Here is a 25,974-nt window from a genome sequence, read left to right as displayed (position 1 = left end):
GTTCTGATTTGTTAGTATATTTTTCAGTAGATATTTAATTTTATTCAGTTCTAATCACTTGATGATTTTGTAAATATCAGCTCTGCAACAGGCATTGTGCTATAAGAACAAAACAATGCTTTTGGTTGGGTCTGTTGTAAGCCATGGTAACATCTTATTTTAAATGATAACATAGGCATATTAGGTCAGGTAGAGAGGACAGTTGATTCACATAGTGTAAACTACTTCTCAATGAAAAGCCCTTTAGTGAGGAACCACTGAAGGCTATGGTAAGTGAATATAGAAATTTCAAATCTGTACATTAAGTCAAAAGGAAAAATATTGCCAGAGGCATTTTGCAAAGAAATTACATCTGGGTGTAGTGGAAAGAATCCTAAGAGAAAAAGGTTCATTCAATGAGTGAGCTCTTTAGGGGAACTATTATTTGATTAAGAAAGCTATTTATTTAAATAGAGTACGCTATAGGACTAGTTTAATCCAGGCCCGGAAGGCTATTTTAATGGATCGGAGAATTGCTTTTGCAAAACATATCTTGATTTTTTGATCATTGCAAATTCAATCACAGAGGAAAAACCATTTTACTGAAAGACATGTTAAGCTTCTGCTCAAGTTGAGCGGTTATATATGAGAGGAGTTAGAACTATAAGGGTTAGCCTTATTTCGAGGTAGCTTTTCCTTTGTTGTTATTTCCAGAAGATGTTACAAGAACCAAACTTATTAGAGTATTCAAGCATCTCAGAAGCAATGGGAAAATAATATTGGATTTTAAGTGAGACTTGCTGAATAAACCATATCAACAGGAAGAAAAAAAAATAAAATCAGAATCTCCTTGAGGTCTAGATGGTACCTTCCATGTAAACTTGATTAGATGGGTCAAACACGGAGACTATTACAGACTAACGTACAAATTAGTCAATCCAGTTTTCACAAACATAGTTATTGGAAATTATTTTGTAATAACGATATTTTAGAGGGAATTTTTAGAGCTAAAAAAACAAAGAAAAATTACAAAATACTCAATGAAGACTGGATATACACAGCATTCTGGTTTTTATGGGTCTCTGCCCTTTTTAGTTTATGTCTAAGCTATATTAGTTGTTAGCAATTTTAATATTATCCTTTTAATGAGAGATGTCATTTATTTTAAAACTGACAACTTGAATATGTATTAAATGTAAAAAAAATGCACCAGAAAGATAAGCACTATGTTTTATATTTATTTATTTATTTTTTCTTCTTCTTTTTTTATTTATTTATTTATTTATTTTTTTATAATTTTATTTTTTTAATGGGGTGACATCAATAAATCAGGATACATATATTCAAAGATAACAAGTCCAGGTTATCTTGTCGTTCAATTATGTTGCATACCCACCACCCAAAGTCAGATTGTCCTCTGTCACCTTCTATCTTGTTTTCTTTGTGCCCCTCCCCACCCCCTATCCCTCTCCCATTCCCCCCTCCCCCCCGTAACCACCACACTCTTGTCAATGTCTCTTAGTTTCAGTATTATGTCCCACCTACGTATGGAATAATACAGTTCCTGGTTTTTTCTGATTTACTTATTTCGCTTCGTATCATGTTATCAAGATCCCACCATTTTGCTGTAAATGTTCCGATGTCATCATTTCTTATGGCTGAGTAGTATTCCATAGTGTATATGTGCCACATCTTCTTTATCCAGTCATCTATTGATGGGCTTTTTGGTTGTTTCCATGTCCTGGCCACTGTGAACAATGCTGCAATAAACATGGGGCTGCATGTGTCTTTACGTATCAATGTTTCTGTGTTTTGGGGATATATACCCAGTAGAGGGATTGCTGGGTCATAAGGTAGTTCTATTTTCAGTTTTTTGAGGAACCACCATACTTTCTTCCATAATGGTTGTACTACTTTACATTCCCACCAACAGTGTATGAGGGTTCCTTTTTCTCCACAGCCTCTCCAACATTTGCTATTACCTGACTTGCTAATAACAGCTAATCGAACAGGTGTGAGGTGGTATCTCATTGCCGTTTTGATTTGCATTTCTCTAATAGCTAAAGAAGATGAGCATCTTTTCATATATCTGTTGGCCATTTGTATTTCTTCCTGGGAGAAGTGTCTATTCATATCCTCTTCCCATTTTTTTATTGGATTGTTTGTTTGTTTGTTGTTGAGTTTTATGAGTTCTTTGTATATTTTGGATATTAGGCCCTTATCTGAGCTGTTGTTTGAAAATATCATTTCCCATTTAGTTGGCTTTCTGTTTATTTTGTTATCAGTTTCTCTTGCTGAGCAAAAACTTCTTAGTCTGATGTAGTCCCATTCATTAATTTTTGCCTTCACTTCTCTTGCCATTGGAGTCAAATTCATAAAATGCTCTTTAAAACCCAGGTCCATGAGTTGAGTACCTATGTCTTCTTCTATGTACTTAATTGTTTCAGGTCTTATGTTTAGATCTTTGATCCATTTTGAGTTAATTTTTGTACAGGGAGAGAGACTGTAGTCCAGTTTCATTCTTTTGCATGTGGCTTTCCAGTTTTCCCAGCACCATTTATTGAAGAGGCTTTCTTTTCTCCATTGTGTGTTGTTGGCCCCTTTATCAAAAATTATTTGACTATATATATGTGGCTTTATTTCTGGACTTTCTATTCTGTTCCATTGGTCTGAGTGTCTATTTTTCTGCCAATACCATGCTGTTTTGATTGTCGTGGCCCTATAATAGAGTTTGAAGTCAGGTATTGTTATGCCCCCAGCTTCATTCTTTTTCTTTAGGATTGCTTTGGCTATTCGGGGTTTTTTATAGTTCCATATAAATCTGATGATTTTTTGCTCTATTTCTTTAAAAAACATCATTGGAAGTTTGATGGGAATTGCATTAAATTTGTATATTGCTTTGGGTAATATAGCCATCTTGATTATATTTATTCTTCCTAGCCAAGAACAAGGTATATTCTTCCATCTCATTATATCTTTTTCGATTTCCCTTAACAATGGTTTATAGTTTTCATTATATAAGTCCTTTACATTCTTTGTTATGTTTATTCCTAAGTATTTTATTTTTTTTGTTGCAATCGTGAAGGGGATTATTCTTTTGAGTTCCTTCTCAGTTGTTTCATTGTTGGCATTTTTTATTTTATTTTTTTGTGACAGGGACAGAGAGAGAGAGACAAAGAGAGGGACAGACAGACAGGAAGGGAGAGAGAAGTATCAATTCTTTGTTGTGGCACCTTAGTTGTTTGTTGATTTCTTTCTCAAATGTGCCTTTACCTAAGGACAACAGCAGACAGTGACTCCTTGCTCAAGCCAGCGACCTTGGGCTCAAGCTGGTGAGCCTTGCTCAAGCCAGATGAGCCCACGCTCAAGCTGGCGACCTCAGGATTTCGAACCTGGGTCCTCCGCATCCCAATCTGAAGTTCTATGCACTGCATCACCGCCTGGTAGGCTAAGCACTGTGCCTTAAGAGCACTTATATTTCAGAAAGGATACTGAATTGTGAGAAAGAATGGAATGGGAAAAATCATTCACTGTATGTACTTTCCTATTATTTTGACTTTTTGAAACAAAACGTTCATCCATATATTGTTAGATTAACTAAAAATTAAAATACATCTTATACAATGAAACCTAAGAATAATAAGGAATATGCAAAATTATAAACTACAGAAATTAACTGGAAGTTAAAGAACTTATGGGTTATTTTTCATAGGTAGGTGATGAGCAGAGTCTTCAAACATTTCACATATGACTCTGTTTGGTGATTAGTGACTTTAATTTGTATCATTTATGAACTCATAAAAATCAACACAGCTTCTTTCCCAAAGGGAAACTAATGATTTATTATATATATTAGTAGGAGGAGACAGTGACCTCCTTGGTAAGGTTTACAAAAGTAATTATTCATTCTCTTATCACATACCATAACAAAAAGCTAATAAAGTTACCAGTTAAAATTGTTTACTATAACTTTGGGTGAAAAATGAGAAAGTACACTGACTTTTTTAAAGCTGTACAAATAAGCTTTAAAAAATTGAGCATGTGATCAAAACCTTTTTTTTCAGGTTTCCTGAAAACACACATCGATGACATTTGGTATCTCATGCTCCTTAAGGATAAGACCTAAGCACAAATAAACCAATTTTAGAAAATGAATATTTGTACCAAATTAGGGGGGTAACCTTCAGATAACACAACAGAAATTGTTGTTTTCTTAGTAATTGGCAGGATGATACCTTATAAGAACTTAGGCTATTTTATAACATACCCAGGCAGCAGATAGAAACACATGTTTATTCTCTTTATCTAAATCTGGTGTGGGGTCGTGGGATCCAAAGGGTCTTAATAATGTGTTTTGTAAAGCTTAATGCTATCCCAAAATGTATACCCTTTTGGGACTGACCTTCTACACACAGTATAATTCTCTGGTCTTGGATTTCAGTCTAAATATGGCTTGTATCTCAAATATTCTCATTTATTTATTTATTTATTTTCTAAAAGTGTTAAAGTTTTATATTTGAGATTTAAGTCTGTGATCCATTTTGAGTCCATACTTTATAAGGTGTATGAAAATGCACCTTTGCCTGACGAGGCATTGGCGCAGTGGATAGAGCATCAGACTGGGATGCAGAGGACCCAGGTAGAAAACCCTGAGGTCTCCGGCTTGAGTGAAGGCTCATCCGGCTTGAGAGCAGGGTTGCTGGCTTGAGCGTGGGATCATAGACATGACCCATGGTCACAGGCTTGAGTAAGGGGTCACTCACTCTGCTGCACCCCCCCCATCAAGGCACATATGAGAAAGCAATCAATGAACAACAAAAGAGCCACAGTGAAGAATGAGGCTTCTCATCTCTCTCCCTTCCTGTCTGTCTGTCTGTCTTTGTCTGTACTGCTCTCAACTCTCTGTCTGTGGACAAATCCTGCCGGGGGTGAGGACAACGGAGATACAAAGACTCGACTCCGGGGACCAGGTTCAGTGATGCAGATCCACTTTATTCAGGAAGTAAGCAAGCTTATATAGATGGGTTCAGCCAATAGGATGTTATGGTAGGGCAAATGGCCAAAAAAGGTCAGAGGGCTTACAAGCTGGCGCTGAGTCACTTCCTTATAGCGGGCGAGCTTCCTTCCTGGGTGTGCCTAGGAGAGTTCCAGGAGCTGGAGTATTCTCACAGCATTGCATCAGCCACAGCTGCTAGGAATGGGCTCTGTGCTCCAACCACATCTCCCCCTTCTCTTTCAATTAAGGCCAATTGGACTTGATGAATGACAGCTTGCTGTTGTTGTAGCTTCTGAATGCTACACATTATGCAATGGAACCCTAGTAGAACTAAAACAACTATAATACCTATTATACTATATGCTAATAGTTGGATTAAACAATGAGGCAAGCTTCTGTAATGTTTGACTAGTTAGGAAATAGAACGGGAGTCTTAAACAGGGGATTCCTCCTAGGGGTCGGGATGTCATTTCCCTCCTATTGTGTTACAGAGACCTTCTAGGTGCCGTTAAACACAGTTCCATTTTGTTTGTAAAAAATGGATGTAGGTCCATGCACGCCTCCTTCCCACAAAGGTCCCGCATTCAAACACGAAATGGATGGCTTGCCATGGGCTGTGTACTACATATGGTTGCAAGGCACATTACAGAAATTACAACAACATGACAAATCATACTATTTCAACAATTACAAAGGTACATTGCACCAGTCTCTGAGCTCTTTGCCAGAAGCACAAAAGGTCCTCGGCCTTCTCTCTAGCCATGGGAAAAGCTTCCCGGGGCAGGGGAAGGGCCTCCCGCAAAGCCTCCCCTCACCCCTATCAGGGTATTTCACATATGTCCAAAATCCATAAGTCCATCCAACAAAGGAGCCAGTACTCACTCAGGTCGTAGTCCAGGAAATCAGTTCATGCACATGGGGCCTCAGCCTCCCCCCTCATCCCTGCCATCCTGGCAGGTCTTACACTGTCCCAAAGATGAGCACGTGGCAATGGCAGTCAGCATTTCCATCTCTGCTCTGGAGAGCATGATGGCATTCTCCCCTATGTCCCAAAAAGTCAGTGAACCCACCAGCAGCTTAGCAGGCACTCTCTGCTGTTCCAGTGGCCACTCGGTGATATAAGCCTCGTTTCCATTCATCCTCCCACCACAGCTGCTGCCATTTACCTTCTGGAGTCTGCCAATTGCAACTCCGGCTCAATTCTCCTCATCCTTCAAAGATGAACTGAAAACACCAGCTCACGCTGCCAGGCTCAAGCCCCTGGCTACCGCCGCCTGCGTCTGGGAGTCAGCGGTTACCACAGCACACTTAAGCAAGAACAGAACACCAGGCCACTGCATCAGGGGCAATTCTCTGGGCCCACCCCACCAAAGCCTCCACATCCCCCCATGTGATGGGGCGATGGGGCACGCACGCCACCCACGAGGTCTTCTGGAGTGCTGAGAACCTCTTCCCTTCAGGCATAGTAGGTGTGGAGAAGGCCAGGGCTGAGGCTTTGGGCAGGTGAAGAGTGACCCATTTAGTGGATGCCCAAGAAACCCTTTCAGGCAGGTTGGGGGGTTCCTGGGATCCAAAGTGGCTGGAAAACATAAGCATAACCTCTCCCTTGTGTTAGAAGAGGGTGTGATCCCCGCCACTGTGCTGTGGCTGGGTCCTTCCAGCATCATTTCAGAGAGAGGGGCGGGGGAGAGTGAGAGCAAGAGATACAGAAAAATAGACAAGAAGGACAGACAGATAGATAAAAGACACATGGGATTGTATAGGCTGGCCCATGGATCTGCAGCAGGAATACGTGTTGGAGAAAATGGCATCTGAGAGGCTGGGGTGGGGCATTGAGCCCCCGGCAAGGAATGTGGAAGTAGTGACTTCTGCTTTTTTCCAGCAGCAGAGCAGCTGGCGCAGTTTGCAATTCGGTTGGTTTTGTTTCTGTGCGCTCAGCTGTGATTTTGTCAAACTCGGAGGCTAAACTACTCTCCTCATCAGTGGAGGGGAGAAAATAGGAAGGTCGGGGCTCCCCAGAGAGAGAGGCAGCCTGCAATATCTTTGGCACCAGCTGAGGGTCTCCAGGAGGAACATTGGTCAGGCAGGCATGTATAGCAGGGCAGGAATGAGGCTGAGAGGGAAGGTTTATCCCGCATGTACTTCAGCCAAACAGATGCTCCGGAAAACTCTGGCCCAAGTATCATGGTCCCAAAGAGGCATGTCCTAGAGCCAAAGATTGAGACCAGAGAGGATCTCCCAGTAAATACAGAGATCCTTTTCACAAATTTCAACTCGCCTACTCTGCAATAGGGCGTGCAGGGCTTGAGCCTGCGGGGCTCGAGTGGGGGAGAAGGTTTCCCATTGCAGAGGGTCACTCACCCATCTCTTGGATGCCGGTTAGGTCCCTGCTCAACATTCAGGCACCAAATGTGGACAAGTCCTGATGGGGGTGAGGACGACAGAGACACAAAGACCCGACTCCGGGGACCAGGTTCAGTGATGCAGATCCACTTTATTCAGGAAGCAAGCTTATATAGATGGGTTCAGCCAATAGGATGTTATGGTAGGGCAAATGGCCAAAAAAGGTCAGAGGGCTTACAAGCTGGCGCTGAGTCACTTCCTTATAGCGGGCGAGCTTCCTTCCTGGGTGTGCCTAGGAGGGTTCCAGGAGCTGGAGTATTCTCACAGCATTGCATCAGCCACAGCTGCTAGGAATGGGCTCTGTGCTCCAACCACATCTGTATCCATCAAAAAATAAAATAAATTTTATAAATGCACCTTTGCTGAGAAAATGCACTTGACTAGAAATCAGTTGACATATTTGTGTGAGTCTATTTCTGGGCTCTCTATTCTCCTCCATTGATCTATGCATCTTCCCATCGGCCAATATCACACAGTTTGGTTTACTTCAGCCTATAATAATTATTACTATCAGGTAGATTGCTTTCTCCTATTTTTTTTTTATTTTTCAAAATTATTAAAACTATTTTTTGCTTTTTCATATGAATATTAGAATAATTATGTTTATATTGGCAAAAAGTATTGATAGGAATTTGTTAGGAGTTTTTTAAACTTATATATCAAATTTTGGGAGGATGGACATTTTTGCTATATTAAATCTTCTGTGCATGAACATGCTATGCCTCCCCATTGATTTATGACTTTTATTTCTTTCATTAGTATTTCATAGTTTTTATTATAGAAATCCTGTATATCTTTTGTTGGATCTTCACTTAAGTATTTCATTTTTTGAAGCAATTATGTATGGCATTGCATTTTAAATTTTGGTGTCTAGATGCTTATTGCTAGTATATAAAAATTACATTGATTTTTGTATGTTTATCTTGAGTCAGACAAACTTCCAGGACTCATTATTTCTATAAGATTTCTGTAGTTTCCTAGGGAATGTCTACGTAGACAATTATTTCATCTATAAATAAGAACTGTTGTTCCTTCCTACTGACATACATGCCTTTAATTTTCTTTCTGAGATGCACAGAACCATATTGGCCATCCCTCATTTATGTTTTACTGTCACCAAACTCCATGTCTTGTCTCAGGGACTTTTACCAAATAAGACCTTGTTTCAGACTCTCAGCACCAGTGACAACCCTGTCTAAGATATATACTTTACAAATAAATATTGCAGCAATATTATATTTTAGCTATAGAGAGTGGTTTATAAATAGAGTTAAAGCACAAATTATTTCTGCTAACTTGGAACTTACTGATTATTTAAACCCTACCTCATATCAGAATGAATATCCTCACCCAGGACATAAAATAATAGTTAAGCATTTTATAGATGTTGGACAATTTATATTTTATGTGGAAAGGCAGGAATTAAATATGTAAGTACATTAAATATAGAAAACAATGTCAAGTATTATAAGTTTGGATTCAGAAGAATAAGAAAGAAGAAGGAATTGATTTTCTTTAATTAATTTGGGAAAGCTGTACAGAAGGAGAAATTACATAAGTTGTTTACATAAGAAAAGATATCAGATAATATATAACAAATAATATCATATGTTATTATAGTACTGAAGCACAGGTATAATATGAATTTCAATATTCAGCTTTCTTATTAGATTTCTCAAGACACAGTGAGATTATTAAAAACTGTATTGAGAAAGAGGGAAACTCTATATTGATAAGAATACTGACAAGTATTTAAGCAATAAATTCTTAAAACATTTAATGCTTTTTTTTTTTTAAACCAAACATTGTTGATGGGAATTTTGGTCTTTTTTTCTCAAAAACAGATATTGTTAAATCAAATAATTGTTTTAGTAATTGCAATTTAAGAACCTGTCAAAGCTTTGAGTTGTTCTATGAGACTAAAATGAGTTAAAAATTTTAATTTGTAAAATCCCGTGCGTTAGGCACAATGCTACATTTTAAAGAGATAATTGCAGAAAGGCAATAACGTTTCTAAGGTCTTCCCCCTCCCCACAATGATTCCTTTATCAAGGTTTTATTACAGATGAAAATACTAAGGAAATGGCTGTCAAAGCCTCAATTAAACAATACCCAATTTTGAAGTATTATCTCTATATGTGTACTTTTATTGTTAATGCCCCAAAGTACAAAACTATTTTCTAATCTTCTACATATGACAGAAATATAAATGCTTTCCCTTTTTAACATTTAAAATAAGTTTTAAAAATAAAAATATCCTATGACATTAGAAATAATTGTATGGGTATGATTTTTTTCCACTAAATTATTATAATAGGGCATTTTAGATAGGGTAACTGATTTTTGTGAGAATAGAAATGAGAGGCAGTAACAATTTTAGAAACTATGTTTAAAGGGGAAAAAAAGCCAATGGCAAAAGGTGATATCAGGTTATTTCTGTATTCTTATGTTCTCTACTTCTCCCATCATTTCTTCTTTTTTACTGTAATCAAAAGGGTTTATATAAGAAGCATAATGCCAGCAATTATGAGCCAGAGGTCCCAATGTTTAGTTCTTGCTCTGCTCCCAATGTGTCTTGAAACCTTTGCATCCAGGCCAGATAGCTCAGGTGATAGAGCGAGGCTGAGCACAGAGGCTATGGGTTAGATCCCTGGTCAGGGCACATAATGGAACAGATCATTGTACCTCTCTCTCTCTCTCTCTGTCTCCCTGTCCTCTCTCTAAAATCAATAAATAATTTTAATGACAACACCAATGTGTCCTAAGACCTTTGCTTCATCATTAAACCCACAGTGTCACCTTTCTCCTGTGTGTGGTGATGATGATTGTTGCATTACTTTATTCTATATTTCTGTTCTCTTTGATTATTATACAGTTTATAAATTTTGTGGGGTTTTTTGAGAAAATATAACTTTTATCCAAAGTCATTGGGCTGCAAATTAATCTCCTGGAGGTAAAAACAGTTTCTTAACACATATTTATCAATAGCTGATAGTCAAACAAACATACCTGGCCACTGTGTCTTTCATACTGGAAGTTAACAATCACTTTTGCATTGAATCATCTTAAGAAAAATATTCATGTAAAGTTATGTTTTCAAACTGGAAGTCTTGAATAGCTTCTAGTTCCTAATTCTGCTGTGTGTATTGGCTTAGACATAAAGGACACACTTCAGGTAGAGAATTGTGCATTTTACAGGTAGAGAATGGAGAATCTTCTAGGCATGCATGGCAGAATTCATAGAGAAGCAACAGGAGAACTAACGATTTGTTCTCTAGTAGGTGATGGGCCCCTAGTAGGCTACTGTCTCTGGGGGCAGTGATCTTTCAGGTGCAGTACCCAGAGGGCTCAGCACCTTGCAAGCAATCAACTGAGTTATTTCAATCTTTGTTTCCTCTTCTATTTGTTTTTCCCTTTGAAACAAGTTATGGATCACTTTTTTTATTTGTTTAATCTACTAAGGCATTTGTTAATTTTATCCATTTAATGTAGAGGTTCATTAATTTTTTCAGACTCAAATTTAAGGAATTAGTTTGCACCATTTATTTTTGAACTCTACCATAATAGCTGCCAAAATTAGCACACACAAAATCCAAACCTTTAAGATGCAGAAAAGTTTGTGCCTTAAAACATGTCCTATACTTACCCTACCGCAAAGGATTCAGGTTGTCTCATCTAACTTCCATTAACATATGGATTAACATAATTTCATAGTTTGCTGTTGGTCCACGTCACAGATTTGTGCACAAGAATGCATATTATAATATGGGCTCTCAAACCCATTCCTTCAACTTGAAGAGAAAAACAGCCACTTTTTAAATATTTTCAGTCATTTCTGTTCTGTTTATCGCATAACTAGAACCTTCTAAAAAGTAGAAGACCCTTAGCAGGATTCAGACTACAATATAGCTGTTAAGTGCTGTGTTGTCGTTCCCCCTGCTCAAAATAAAGTTGTTTCTTAGCTATACCTGTCTGCTATACTCTTTAGCAGCCAGGTACGCTTGGTCTCATACATGTGAAAAAAAAAAAAGTAGAAGACCTTCTCAGAAGGTATTTCTGTCACTTGAAGGCATATCCACATACACAGTGCTGTACACACACTCCAAAGAAAAATTTTATTAAAGCTTTCCTGCATAAGTATTAGTCATATTAAGAATTAGAACTTTATTAGGCACTTTACTTTTTAATTTAAAACCATGAATCATTTAGCTGTATTGCTGAATAAAGTCTATCAAAACAACCTTTAGGTAGCAGATATGAAGTCACCTTTGACAACTTCCCTTCCCAGATGTTTAATAACTATTTTGTATTATCTTTTAAATAAACTGTTCATCACAAGTAATGATATAAAGAAACACATGTACCCAACATAAAACTTACCAACAAAATACTATTAATACTTGAAATCCTCATTTAAACTTTGCTTTTTGCACGTTCCTTTATAAATATCAGGGTTACCACTACCTTTAATTCTGGTTTTATTATTTCCTTGGTTTTCAAAAAGGTTTTTATTATTATTAGTCTATCCTGTAAGATTATACTGCTCAGCTTCATTGGTTTTGATCTTTATGTAAATGATATTATGCTAAAGCTGTTTTCAACTTGCTTTTTTCTACATTCAAACTTACCTCTGTGAGTTATTTACCTCATTCATATAGCTAAATTAAATTCAACTTAAGTGTTGAGTATGTACTATATTTATCTATTATTTACTTGTTATAGTTGAGGCATTTTAACATTATTCTCATTAGAAATAATTCACTATAAATATTCCAGATCAATGATTTTCTGGATTTATTAAAAATATATAAATTGTCATATAAATTAAATATGAATTGTTTATTTGCAATTAGAAGCAAGACAAGAATGGTAGTGTCACCACTTATTATTCAAAATTTACTGAGGTAAATTTTCTAATCACTGAAGTAAAGGAAGAAAAATATCATAAAATAAGAAAGGATTTCATTCGTAAATTTGTATAGATAGGAAATTTTAAAGACATCTCAATACAGCTATTGAAATCAATAATAAATTTATCAAAATAAGATGGTCAAAACAATAAATCAGTTGCATTTTAATAAACAAACATAAAACAACTGGAAAATGATATTTTAAAAAAATCTCAATCTCATTCTTGGTAATATCACAACAATAAAATACCTATGAATACATCCCACAGAAACAAATTCAAATCCGCTTCTCTAAAATTTACAACCATTGCTACAAGAAATTAAAGAACAAATAAATGGCAATGTATATTAAGTTTATGAACAGAAAACCCACTATCATTATAAATGTTCTTCCAAAAAGATCTATTTTAAATTTAATTTATACCAATCAAAACCACATTAATATATATATTTTTTGAAATGAGATTGACTCTAAAACTTAAAAAAGCACTTAGAATTACCAAAGCAAATTTAAATAGAACAATGTTGTTGGACTTACAGTACCTGATTTCATGCTTTCGTGGTTTACTACAAAGCTACCACCATTAACGGTTGGGCACTGGCAAAAGGTAGGCTCAGTATGGATTACAAGAATGAAATAGAGATTTTTGATGAAGATTCAAAGATAATCCAATGGAGAAAAAATATATATATTTAACTAATGTCTGCGCATCAAATGGGCATATATACTGAAAAAAATTACCGAAGCACAAACATGATGTTATATCACACCATACAAAACAGTGAACTCAAAACATATTCTAGATATGTTTTAAGTATAAAAAATATATATAAAACCTAAGTCCTAAAGTATTAAAGTTTTAGAACAAAACACAGGATTGAATATTTTCAACTTTGGGGTAAACCAGTATTTCTTAGAATAAAAAAGAGCAAGAACCATGCAAAAAAAATAACAAAGTGGGTATCATTAAAATTAAACCTTTTGTTCTTCAAAACACATCACTAAAAAATAGTGATGGCAAGCCACACTCAGGGAGAAAATACTTAAAACATACACACACCAAAAAACCTGTACTTAGAATGCATAATTGATTAAGAAGAAATGCAATGCATAAAAAATAGGCAAAAGATTTTGCCAGGCACTTCATAAAAGTAAAATACAAATAGTCATTGAGAACATGAAAAGATGATTAAGATCATTGCTCATTTAAAAAATTTTAAAATGAGCTTCTAATATGTGTTGTTTCATTGGTGAAAAGTTTTTAAAAATTAGAATATACCTTGTGTTGGCTAGGATGAGGACTTGAAGACCTCTCATTACTGCTGAAGGGAACCATGCTGGAAAACATTTAGCAGTTTCTCAAAACTTGAACACATCTGACCTTGTGACCAAGACAAGAGAGTCCTTGATATTTAGTCAAAGCATATATCCATACAGAACAAGTACTATACAAAAATGTTTACAGCAGCTTTATTTGCAACAGCCCAAAACTATAAACAACTCAACTGTCCACAAACTGGAGTACATTTTTAAAGGTATGATTGATATTCAGCAACTGCAAAGTAACTGTTGATGCATAACTAGATGAGACTCAAAATAATTATGCTGAGGGAAAGAAGCTGAGCAAAAAGAGTAGATACTATGTGAGTCATTGGGGTAAAATTAGAGTAAAAGAAAAAATAGTTTAGAATGGCCAAATGCAAAGGAGTTTTCACCTTCAAAGACAGAGGAAGGGACAAATTTAGAAAAGGGCACAAGGAACATTTTGGGCTAATAAAAATTTTTCATATCTTGACTGTGGTGTTGGTTTCATAAGCATGCACATATTCTAAAACTGATCAAATAGCACAATTTAAATACCTGCAGAATTTCAATTATATTTCAAAAATTCATTAAAAAAGATAATAATCTGACACTCATGGGAAAGACATTAATATTTTCAGATCAGTGAATTATGAAGAAAAAACTTTTTTTAAGTGTACCAGATTCATACTTTTATTTCACAACTAAAATATATCATACTTGTAGTTGTAGATTATATTTGTGAGTTTTTATATGTGTCAGCCATATTTTTTGTACAACTAGTTGATAGCAAATAATGTAACTTAAGAATATATTATTTATTCACTCAGTAATTATTTATTAAGCTCCTTCTTTATACCAGTCAGTCTTCTAAGCACTGGTATATAGCAGAAAATTTTCATTTCAAGGTAAAAAAGACACAATATCAGTAACGGTATTCCAAACTAAAACATATGAAGTAGAATAATATGCAGTTAATAATTATTCAACAATAATTCATTGTTGAATGAATGAATGAGAGAGAAAATGAATAAATATAAATTTGTCTTGCAAGTCCAAGCATGCCTTGTATTTATCTAGGCTGTAGAATTGAATTGCTACCAACTTAAAATAATAGAAAACCTAACCAGCAGTATTTAGAGAAAGAGGGCTTACTTTTGTCATAAAATGTTCATACTGAAGTGAGGCAATTGTTCTTGTTCCAACTATTCAGTGTTCCATCTGCCTTTAACGCTCCTTCTTGTTTTTACTTTTCTTGTTTTATTTTATTTGTATTTTGTTTGTTTTCATTCTTCTTACCTCACTGGTACAATATGGCTGCTGTACTCTCAGGCATTTAGAGTGGGGCTTAAAATGATCAAAATGTAATTCTCCCCTCTCTTTCTCAACTTCCAAACTGCTGGATATAGAGACCCATAAAGCAGATAAGAGTTAAATATGTCAACTTTGTCTCTGATAATTCTCACTTGGTGACATGTCTTAGCACCATAGCCAAATAAATTAGGCATACAAATGTGTGCCATGATCAGCAGAGCTGGAGTAGTTTTTTTAATAGAATTTATTGAGGTGACTTTGGTTAATAAAATTATATAGTTTTCAGGTGTACAATTCTAGAATACATTATCCGTATATTGTATTGTATGTTCACTACCCCAAATCAAGTCTTTTTCTATCACCATATATCCCCCTTTACCCTCTTCTACTTCGCCCCACACCACTTTCCTCTTGTAATTCCCATACTGTTGTCTGTATCTGAGAATATATACAAAGAAATCTGAAATGCTAATTTGAAAGAATACAGGCACCCCTACCCTCATTGCAGTGTTATTTACAATAGTCAAGATTTGGAAGCAGCCCATGTGTCTGTCAGTAGATGAGTACATAAAAATAGCTGTGGTACATTTACAAAATGGAATACTACTGAAGCATAAAAAAGAAGAAATTCTTACCCTTTGTGACAGCATAGTTGGACCTGGAGAGTCTTATGCTAAGTGAAATAAGCCCGTCAGAGAAAGACAAGTTTTTATTTTATTTCACTTATATGTGGAATCTAATGACCAGCTATAGTTTTGTAGACTTCCCTTCCAAGGGATATTTGGGATATCTATCTGTGATCTATTTATCTATCTATCATCTATCTATCTACCTATCTATCCATTTACCTATTCTAAATAGTAGATGCTATGTACATCTGTATTGCTTTGTGAATAAGCAGTCTTGTTTTTGTTTGTTTATTTGTTTGTTTCGTGATTGACAGAGGTGAACCCTCAAAACCAAACCACTTTTGTATTGAAAATAATGAATCTAAATTAAAGTAGTATAAAGTGAAAAAATGCAAATCATCTCAACAGTGGAAAGAGAACATGAATATTTAAAGGCAGGTGAATGATATTTTTAGACAAACCAAAGGTATCTCACAAAAAATCATTTTACATCCATTTTATCTTTTATTTAAAAGAAGAAAACCATTTGCCCTGGAGAATGCTGCACTCCTAAACAAAAATTTAAATAAGATTAGCACTTAAAATCACAATAAACTATGATCTAGCCTGAAAGTAATATAAAAATAGAGAGAATTTATTCAACTTCTATTTTATACTCATTCTGCCTTCTTCTCTCCTTTTTACTTTGTCTGGTTTAAGATCTGGTATTTGATTTTTATTATTGCATGACTAAAACACAAAAACACATCCAAAAAACTAAAATGATACACTGGTCTGTAATGATGGACCTGAATTAAAAAAAAATTATGTGTAATGAATAAGAATGTGCTGAAAACATGTATAAATTAATCTGTCCTCCTAGAAGCTGACTTCAAGATGAAGTGAGATACACGTGCTTCATTAGGGGAAAGCCTGGGGGGGGATAGGGCGGGAGGAGGAGGACAGGCTCTTCAGACTGTGAGGCAGGTCTGGTTCTTATGAAGCAGAACAGGCAAAAGGAAGAAAAGAAGAAAGATATTCAAATGTCATGCTGTTCTAAACAGGATGTGGTCAACAGAGGCTTTGAGTTAAAATTCCCCTTGAGAAAGACTCTCAGAAAGTGCCTTCATAGTCTCCCAACTGTGCTTAGTTTATAGCTGAATACCAACCACTAAGGGAATTGTCACTCTGGCACAAACGTGGTGATGGATTTCAGAGTGCAGCCGCTGAAATAAAATTCGCAGCGACTTCACCCTTTTTCTCGCTGCTGTAGGAGATGTGACGGGCATTTCCAGGGTCAGCCCCTCCATAGTTCCCATGGGAAATTCCCGTGGCATCTATTACTAAGGGAAGATGTCAGAGAGGTTGGTGGGACCCAGTACAGACCCATTGCTGAAGATTGCTATCCATATCACAACAGGTACTTGTCAACTCTTTTCTATGCTAGAGTCTCAAAATTTTCTTTGGTTCTCCATAGCTTGCTTGGTGTTGTGACACTTCTTTTCTTAGTGCTCTGAACCCTTGAGAGTTATAACTTCTGTCTCTGTCTGTGTGGGCTGCTATAATGAGATACTTTAGACTAGGTGGCTTAACCAACAATCTTTATTTTGCACAGTTCTGGAGACTGGAAGTCTGGGACCAAGGTTTGGATCCTGTTTCTTGTTTACAGAGGGATGACTTCTTCCTGTGTTTTGGCAAAGCAGAAAGAGATGACCTCTCTTCTGCCTTTTCTTATAAAGTCTCTAGTATCATTCACAAGAGCTCTACCCTCATAACCTAATTACTGTGCAAAGACCCCACCTACACATTTTATTACATTGGGGATTAGGGGTTCAACATGCGAAGAGGTGTGCTCAAAGATTCAATCCATAGCACCCTCCTACTCCAGAGTTGTTATATGGGTTTATTCATGGTTATAAGATTACAAAAGAATATAGGGGCACCTAAGGGGCTCACATATATGTGTTACACATATATTCTTCCCTGCCCCATTGTATATTTTGAGCCTTGCAACCATTTGCTGTTCAGTGTTGTTAATTACCACTACCAACTGGTTCCTAGCTAGGTACAATGAATTCAAGTTGTCATGGCAGCAGCTATAACTAGTAGTTCAATGTAAACCTTGTCCCATCCCCTATCAAGGATACAACATTTTTTTGAGAATCCAAAACCTACAACCCCACAAGTACCCAGAGTTATGCAGATGTGAGTTAAAAACAAACAAATATCTTCAGTATGTCTTTAAGAGTTGCAGATGTGATCACACCTGCTTCTACCCCTTGATTCCTATGTTTTCCTTTTTTTCAGGACACAGAATCTTATAGAGATCTATGATTTAGAGCATTTTTAAGGGTAGGATACTATCTGTTTTGAGTGTTGCCTCTGATTCTCCATCAGCTATGCCATTAGGAAGCCATTTCAAAGCATTGCCTAAGACTTCTCTTGTGATTTTACCACTTGATCTCACCACAAATTTTATGCGTCTATTCTTATAGCAAGTACTTCCAAAACCAAAGAATCATTAAGATCATGTGAACCAAGTGCTAGAGCTTTTTGTAGCACAACCTGGACCTACTGAAGAGCCTTATCTGTCCCAGGTACATTCATGGATAGCAAGATTCCATGTCTCCAGGTATACGTAAGGGCTGAAATAGTGTAACTAGAAGTGGAATGTAATTTCTCCAGACCCAATAAATTCTAACAGGTGCCACACTTGCTTGTTTCTGATGGGTCATGCATTATGCAATGATTTGTCTTCTACTTTGGAGGGAATATTCCTGACCTGCTCTTCCCAGATAGTTCAATTGGTTGGAGTGGTGTCCTAAAACTCGGAGGTTGATGGTTTGACCCCTGGTCTGTACACATACAGAAGAGATCAGTATTTCCCTTCTTTTTCTTTTTCTTTCTTTCTTTATTTCCTTCTTCTTCTCCTTCTTTTCTTCTTCTTCTTCTTCTTCTTCTTCTTCTTCTTCTTCTTCTTTTTCTTCTTCCTCTTCTTCTTCTTCTTCCTCCTCCTCCTCCTCTTCCTCTTCTATCTTCTTTTTTATAAAGTCAATAGATAAGTTTTAAAAATAAACAGACAAGTTCCTGAATATTTGTAGAGTTAATTTCCCACACTCTAGAATATGTGTCTCAGCAAGGCCACCTGCACACTAGCCACCTCTTCTTTGTCCTGCCCAGTACAAATAAACTCACTGACATAATGGATCAGTGCAATGGTGTCTGAGGTTTACAAGTGGTCTAAATCTCTGCAGATAATATGCATTATAAAAGGATGCAGGGGAGTTAACAGATCTCAGGTAAAACAGAAGAGAAATCTTTTCTGTCTTACATGAATACCACCAATCTCTGCTCCTTTTTAGTAAATGACATTAAAAACATATTTAATAAATCAATCAATGCCTGCCTACAGAAATTGTGACTGGGACACTACCTGGTTAAGCCTGTCAGTTATTTAATGTAGTTCTCTGGGACCCAATCAGTGTATGCAGAGGCCACACAGGCCAATTAGAGGTACACTAGGGATCATCAGCTCTTTACACTTAAGTTCTTAAATGTTGGCACTAATCTCGCTGTCCCCATCCCCTATGATACAATATAGAGTTACTATTTTAGTTGGGGGCAAGGGATTAATTTCAAAACCTTCATGAGTATGCAAAGCACAGAGTTTATTCTTGTATTTTTATTTATTAATTATTACATTATTTATTTGTATTACAACTGCAAACTTACTTTTTTCCAACTCTGTAAAGTTTTATGCAGATAGGTTTTTTTGTATTGTAGAATTTTATATTTAAGAAATAAAATTACCACATTAAACCTATGATTTCATGGATATTAAATATATTTTTAAGTAAATATGCCTAAACATGTTTTAAAAACATAGCAATATACTATTATACAACTACAAGTTTGTTAAAGTTAAAAAACAATAATTTAAAGAAAAATCTAAGATAAATAATGATACAGGCACAAATAAATATTTGCTAAATATGTGATTAAGTTATAATTCTATTTCTGGTTACATATAGCCTCCTTTTAAAATAAAATGACATACCACAAGTGTTGCTAGAAACGCTATACCTCATAGCCCAAAATTGAGAATAGCTCAAATAGTTCAGGACCACAATGGGATACAACAGCACATTGAAAAAGAACAAACTATTCTAATCATTGGGGTATGGATGATTTTCATGGACATATTTTTGAAAAAAGAAGCCAGTCACAAAAAAGCACATAATAATTGATTCTATTCACATAAAGTTCAAAGAAGGAAAAAATAAACTATAGTGTCAGATTTTAAGAGAGTAGTAAGGAACATGGGCTCAGTGGGGAACCCCACAGGGGGCTGGAAATCTCTAGTTTGATCTGAGTCCTAGTTATACAAGTCCATGCACATTAGACACTCACTGAGATGTACCTTTGGAAATTTTGACTGTATAACATTATACCTCAATAAAAAATTAAACAGAAAGCAATGATGATGATGATGATGATGATGACAGTAATAGAACAGTTGGCCAATTTGGGAGAAAAAGAACAATTCAACCTCCATTCTCATTTTATGAATAATAAAACAGAATCAAAGAAGTGTTAGTGACTTGTCTAAATGCATGCCATAATTTAGAGAAATAATACAAATTTCTTGTCTCTTTACTCTCTTCCTGGTGTTTTTGTGATAGGAGCTTTCCTTCAGTCATTTTGTATCATATATTTAAATTCAGAGAAAACAATAAAATAGAGTTACAAACAACCTATTTTTTTATATCGGTTGTAAAAAGAAAGATGGCAAATGTCAAATTTTGTGTCTTACTTCACTGAACAAGAACAACAAAGCATAATAAGTCTGCAACTGATTGCTGAGTTTGTCTGTTTGAAAGGGTACTGGTCAGTGATGAATTGCACGCATGTTAAAGAAAGACGTATTTAAGGGAGGCCGAAAACACGGAAGCCCTGAAATACGCTCCCTGGAAAATATGAAGGAATTAATTGCTTTGGGCTGCTGTGTTATACTTGGCTGAACTAGCATCAAATTTAACCTCAGTCTTCTTGGATTTGCATCAGTGCAGTTTTAACTGTTCTGTTCTAAAAATCTAGATTTGCTATTTTATAAGAGCAAGCTTCTATTTAAACATAATTAGAGAATGTGCTGGAAACAGCCTCAAGCACTGGAAGTCCAGCGTGTCATAAATGTCCAGCATCAAAGAAATTCAATAAGGCACTTACTCTGATGCGCTACCTAATTTGGAGAAAATCAGCAAACAGAAATAATTTCGGTGACCTCCAAAGACAAAGGAAGATATAGAAAAGGTATGGAGCATATTGCATTTCCCTTCTTTTCACATTTAACAGAAGGACTCTGAACATTCAGAGTCTCTAGAATTACTTCATAGGCAATTTAACACCTGGATAATACACTTCTTTCAAACCATCCTTTGTCACTCCTTTACAACCTGCTTCTCTACGGTAATCAATTATGTTGGCAATGGCAACAGATGTGAAGCTTAGAGTTTTTTTCATACGGACTCCTTTCTAAAGTATCTGAACTCTTAAATAATTTTGATTTAATTTTAAATCTAACAAGAAGACACAGGTGTGGTTTAATAACAACACAATTCATCAAAAGAGCCCGCTTTCTCATAATTGGAAATAAACCTTTTTTATAAATTGACTTTGAAATCAAATCACAACAGACTTTAGGAGTTGGAAGAGAAGGTTAAGTATACCCCTAAAATTCTTTTGAGCACAGTGCATAACCACTACCAAGCTTGAAATATACTGACTTTTTCCAAGGCTAAATACCCCATTGGAAATAATATTCCTTAATAGACTAATTCTTGGAATTGCTCAACTCTGTAGTAATGCACTTATCATTGTGGACATGCCATGTATAGAAGAAAGAAACAGAGTTCTCAATTATGTAGGGAATACTTTTGAGATCTATCTCCCACATGGCCTCTACTGTAGGGACTTCCTAACTTATTAACTTTCACTGTGATATCAAGAGAGGTATCTTGTCAAAGTCTTTATCTTCTATATCTATATTCATTAAAACTTTGATTAATAAGAACTTAAGATCCAAAAGCCTCAATTAACTACATTTTTTTCCCTGTGTTCCACTTTTAAGAGACAAAAGTAATTTGTTAGAAGGAAAAAAGATAATTTCAGGGATTTATTATAAAACCTTAATTTTCATTCTCTTTTTCAAACCAGTGAGTCTTTCTATTTACCAGACTACCTACATGTCAAGTATTGTTGAAGATAAAGAAAATTTGGAAACCACTGCCTTCAAAATTGTCCAGCTTACTGACAGGAACAAATGCATACAAGTCAAGTAATTAAAGGCAAGAATGATTGGTCAATTCTACCTGGAAACAAAGTAGAAATGTGTTAGGAATGGCTTTATAAGAATGCCAGTTTTTTCTAACATGTCATATTGTTCTCTAATTACGTTACTTTAAAGTGATTCTGAAACTCTGCAAGATCGTAAGTCACCAAAGATGAAATAATTCTCAAATTGTACAAAGTTAGAAAAGTACATTTAAAATAATTCTATACCATTAATAAATAACATTGGTAAGAAAATCAGCACATATCTAACAAGAAAACTGATCAAATACAACCTTTAAATTCATATACCCATGAAAGGTTCTCTCTCAGATAGTCAATACTTCTTATTTAGGCAGTTCTCTGATTGAGCAAGCGGACTCATGGGATATAGTTATAAGTCAACTATGTTTTTTGTTTGTTTGTTTGTTTTTTACAATCCTTTAAATGCATTCCTGAGGCAGTATTTTTCCATATTACTGATTGGAATGAAAAGTTAGTCTTGGTTTTTTGGGTTTTTTTGTTTGTTTGTTTTTTTACAGAGACAGAGAGAGAGTCAGAGAGAGGGATAGATAGGGACAAACAGGAATGGAGAGAGATGAGAAACATCAATCATCAGTTTTTCATTATGACATCTTATTTGTTCATTGATTGCTTTCTCATATGTGCCTTGACCGCGGGCCTTCAGCAGACCAAGTAACCCCTTGCTCGAGCCAGCGACCTTGGGTCCGAGCCAGTGAGCTTTTTGCTCAAACTAGATGAGCCTGCGCTCAAACTGGCGACCTCGGGTTCTCAAACCTGGGTCCTCCGCATCCCAGTCCGAGGTTCTATCCACTGAGCCACCGCCTGGTCAGGCTGTTTTTTTTAATTTTCAAGTAATCAGAATTTCTCTAAGTAGTAACTAATGTATATTCCAGTATATATTAATTATAGAATAAAATTTTGAAGTGTATTGCTAGCTATTTCTCATCTCTATCCTGGTAAGCTTTTCTCTGTCCACTTTTACTTCTTTTTCTTCTTCTCCATTTTTCTACCAGCCTCTGTATAGGGCCTGAGGTTGAGGGTGAGAAAAATAGAAAAGGAAAGAGTTATTAAGCAGGAAAGGAATGGCTGGGCTGGCAGTGGCCTAAACGTTTACTTTGGCTGATGATTTATTCCAATGGGATTGTAGTGGATTCTTTGGAAATTCACTCACAGGCCCAAATGAGGATCATTTCACACCTCCATTCACTTAAGATGGAGGACCATTCTCTCCTGGATGATTCTTGACCTATCCTTCAACCTTTATGCACCTAGAAATCCTTATTAGTTTATGCTTTGCTATGGAAGAGACCAATAGCTAACCACCCAGAGAAATGTTCCCCTTTCAAACATAGAATTGTTTCTTCAAAGTGGCTGCTTAGCCAGAGATGGCCAGAGGTTACATTTCTGGTCATCCCCTTTGCCGTGGAATCTGAAAAGACTCAACGCATATTACTTTCAGATCAAAGAGAATAAATAGATGTGCCTTTCCCAGTAGCCAGCTGAAGGGGAAGAATTCTAAAAGCCTACAGTAGCATTGCAGACAGGAGGATGTTGTATCGCCACATGACTTCAAGGAAGAAAGTCCCCCTACCTACCTACTTGGACTTTATATGAGCAGAAATAAAATTTGATTTTGTTACACCTTTGAAAGTGTTTAAGGTTTCCATTTTATGGTGACAACAAGCATTGCTTTACCTAAAACATCCCACCATGAAGCTCTCAGGTACGGGGTCCAAGTAATGTTATGCCTTCCATTTATTAATCATGGTTCACATCTTGTCAAAGGCAAACACTCCACACTGTCTGCCCTGACAAAGTGTGGACAGCCAAGTCTCTTTTGTCTGTTCTCAGTACAGCCACCAGCTGAGATTTGCTCTTCCTCTCTTCTGGGTTTGGGTCACAGGTAATGTCACTGTGATCCCAAAACTTAAAGATATAAATAATCAGTTTTCTAAGTGTTCTCCTCAAAGCTCTTTATTTTTAACCTTTACTCTGTCAATGTCAAGAATCATCCAGACCCATAAGAATTTTTTATGAGTTTATTTGAGCCAAGCTGTCAACAACTGTCAGGAAACAAAGTCTCAGGGATTGAGAAAATGCTCCCCAAAATTACGGTTTCACCACTTATTTTATACATCAGAATCAAAGGGGAAGGACTATGGGGGTTACACAAAACCCATTGGTGACAGATTGGCGGGGGAGAAAGCAAAGGAGGAGTATCTCTGGGGTTGGATAAAAAGTAAAAAATGTATATACTAAATCTTCTTTTACATAAACAGGCATAAGATAGGTTAACTAACCTGATTAATGATCACAATGGGGGTGGGGCTGTTGGTCATGCTCTGGTGGGATGCCTGCCCCAAGAGGGGGCAGAGAAGGAAGGTGACCCTAACATCTCAGAGGCGTGTTATCAGGAATGTTATTGTAGATGCAAAAGACAACAGACGCCTGACCAGGCAGTGGCACAGTGGATAGAGCATCAGACTGGGATGCAGAGGACCCAGGTTCTAGACCCCGAGGTCACCAGTTTGAGCCCGGGCTCATCTGGTTTGAGCAAAGCTCACCAGCTTGAACCCAAGGTTGCTGGCTCGAGCAAGGAGATGGTTACTAGGTCTGCTGAAAGCCCATGGTCAAGGCACATATGAGAAAGCAATCAATGAATATCTAAGGTGTCACAATGAAAAACTAATGATTGATGCTTCTCATCTCTGTCCATTCCTGTCTGTCTATCCCTATCTATCCCTCTCTCTGACTCTCTCTCTGTCTCTGTAAAAAAAAAAAAAAAAAGACAACAGACAGGCTCTATTAAGGTAAACCTTAACTGTTAGCAAAAAATACCTCTATAGGACATGACTACTCACCATGATTGCTTTTAGTTACAAAGTTTTAATTTCAGACTGTCCTGTGTGCTTCCTTTAGGTCTCTGAGTTTGCAGGACCATTGTGCAGGCCTTCACTGAGCTTTCTGGGCTCAGCATGAGACCCCTTTGCAGACGTACCTCACAGACTCAGGTTTTAATAGTCACTCTACTATTTTTTTGCAAGTTGTTGGCAGGTGACTCAGGACCTAGTTCCAATTGTGCTGTCTATTTCCTGTGGCTTCAAACAACACTTCTATTTCAACTGCCTTTTGCATTCATATAGCTTCCTGAAGTAATCAAAACATTATCATGTTTACTTTTTTGTTTTGTTTTACACATTACTGTCTATAAAATAACAGACTCATCGCAAAGAAGCAACTACTGAAAACATGTTGGAAAAACTATTTGCCCCCCCAAGATGTCTTGAGCCTGCCAATCACACCTTCTCAGAATCATTGTAAAATGAGTTCTATGAGTTTACATTACTTAAGGAGAAAAGAAGAGAACAAAAATTTCTGAAACAACAATAGTAACATTTCCTCCTCCTTTCTGCAAATGGTGACTGTGTTAGAATAATTGTGAGGAATGAAAATGGGAAAAAATAGTGGGAGGAACAAAGAGCTTAGTATCACATAACGCAGTGATATGTAAAAGGTACTCATTATACTTCATAGCATTCTATCCAAAATATTCTGTTCTTTAACTTATCTTGTTTACAGTTCTTTTTTTCATTCATTGTAAGGAGGTAAAAGGAGATGTTCTAGATAATTTGTATCCTGTAATTGATTTCTAAGTAGAGCAGGATGAAGAAAGGTTACCCATAAAACAAAAGGGGAAAAATGGAGATACTGAGTGTAGGAAAGAACAAAATATGTCTTAATTGTATCAAAGTGTAATCTTCAAGGCATCGTCAACTAACCTGGCAAACCAAACCACCCAGCAGTAAATTCAAGGACAAACAGCAATGAATTACACAATGCTGGGCTCCTGGTAATCCAGGCAGTGGTCCCTCCTAACCCCTCAGAAGCTTCTCATTTCATTTTGTTACTAAATGAGGACACAAACACCTGTTCCAGCAGCAGGTGGCATTTGTTTATTATGGCTTTGCACGCTGGGTTTTAATCAGTCTGCCGCTTTAGGACCCCGCTTAAGTAACGGTTTATAGGACCAAATTTTTACAGAGTGGCATTTTCCACAAAGAAGCGAAGTTTTATACAGCACTTTTATCATACACAAAACACCAAATAAGC

The 25,974-nt window shown here is 36.4% G+C and overlaps 1 non-coding gene across 1 annotated transcript; it reads left to right on the top strand.

Annotated features, from left to right (window-relative positions):
- Window positions 1–11,262: 11,262 nt before the first annotated feature.
- Window positions 11,263–11,393, top strand: LOC136307182 (small nucleolar RNA SNORA63). Its single transcript, XR_010725854.1, has one exon. It is a non-coding gene; the product is annotated as a small nucleolar RNA SNORA63 (small nucleolar RNA).
- Window positions 11,394–25,974: the final 14,581 nt, after the last annotated feature.

This window comes from Saccopteryx bilineata, chromosome 5, assembly GCF_036850765.1.
Source record: "Saccopteryx bilineata isolate mSacBil1 chromosome 5, mSacBil1_pri_phased_curated, whole genome shotgun sequence".
Classification (NCBI taxonomy): domain Eukaryota; kingdom Metazoa; phylum Chordata; class Mammalia; order Chiroptera; family Emballonuridae; genus Saccopteryx; species Saccopteryx bilineata.
This window is presented reverse-complemented; position numbering and strand designations above follow the sequence as displayed.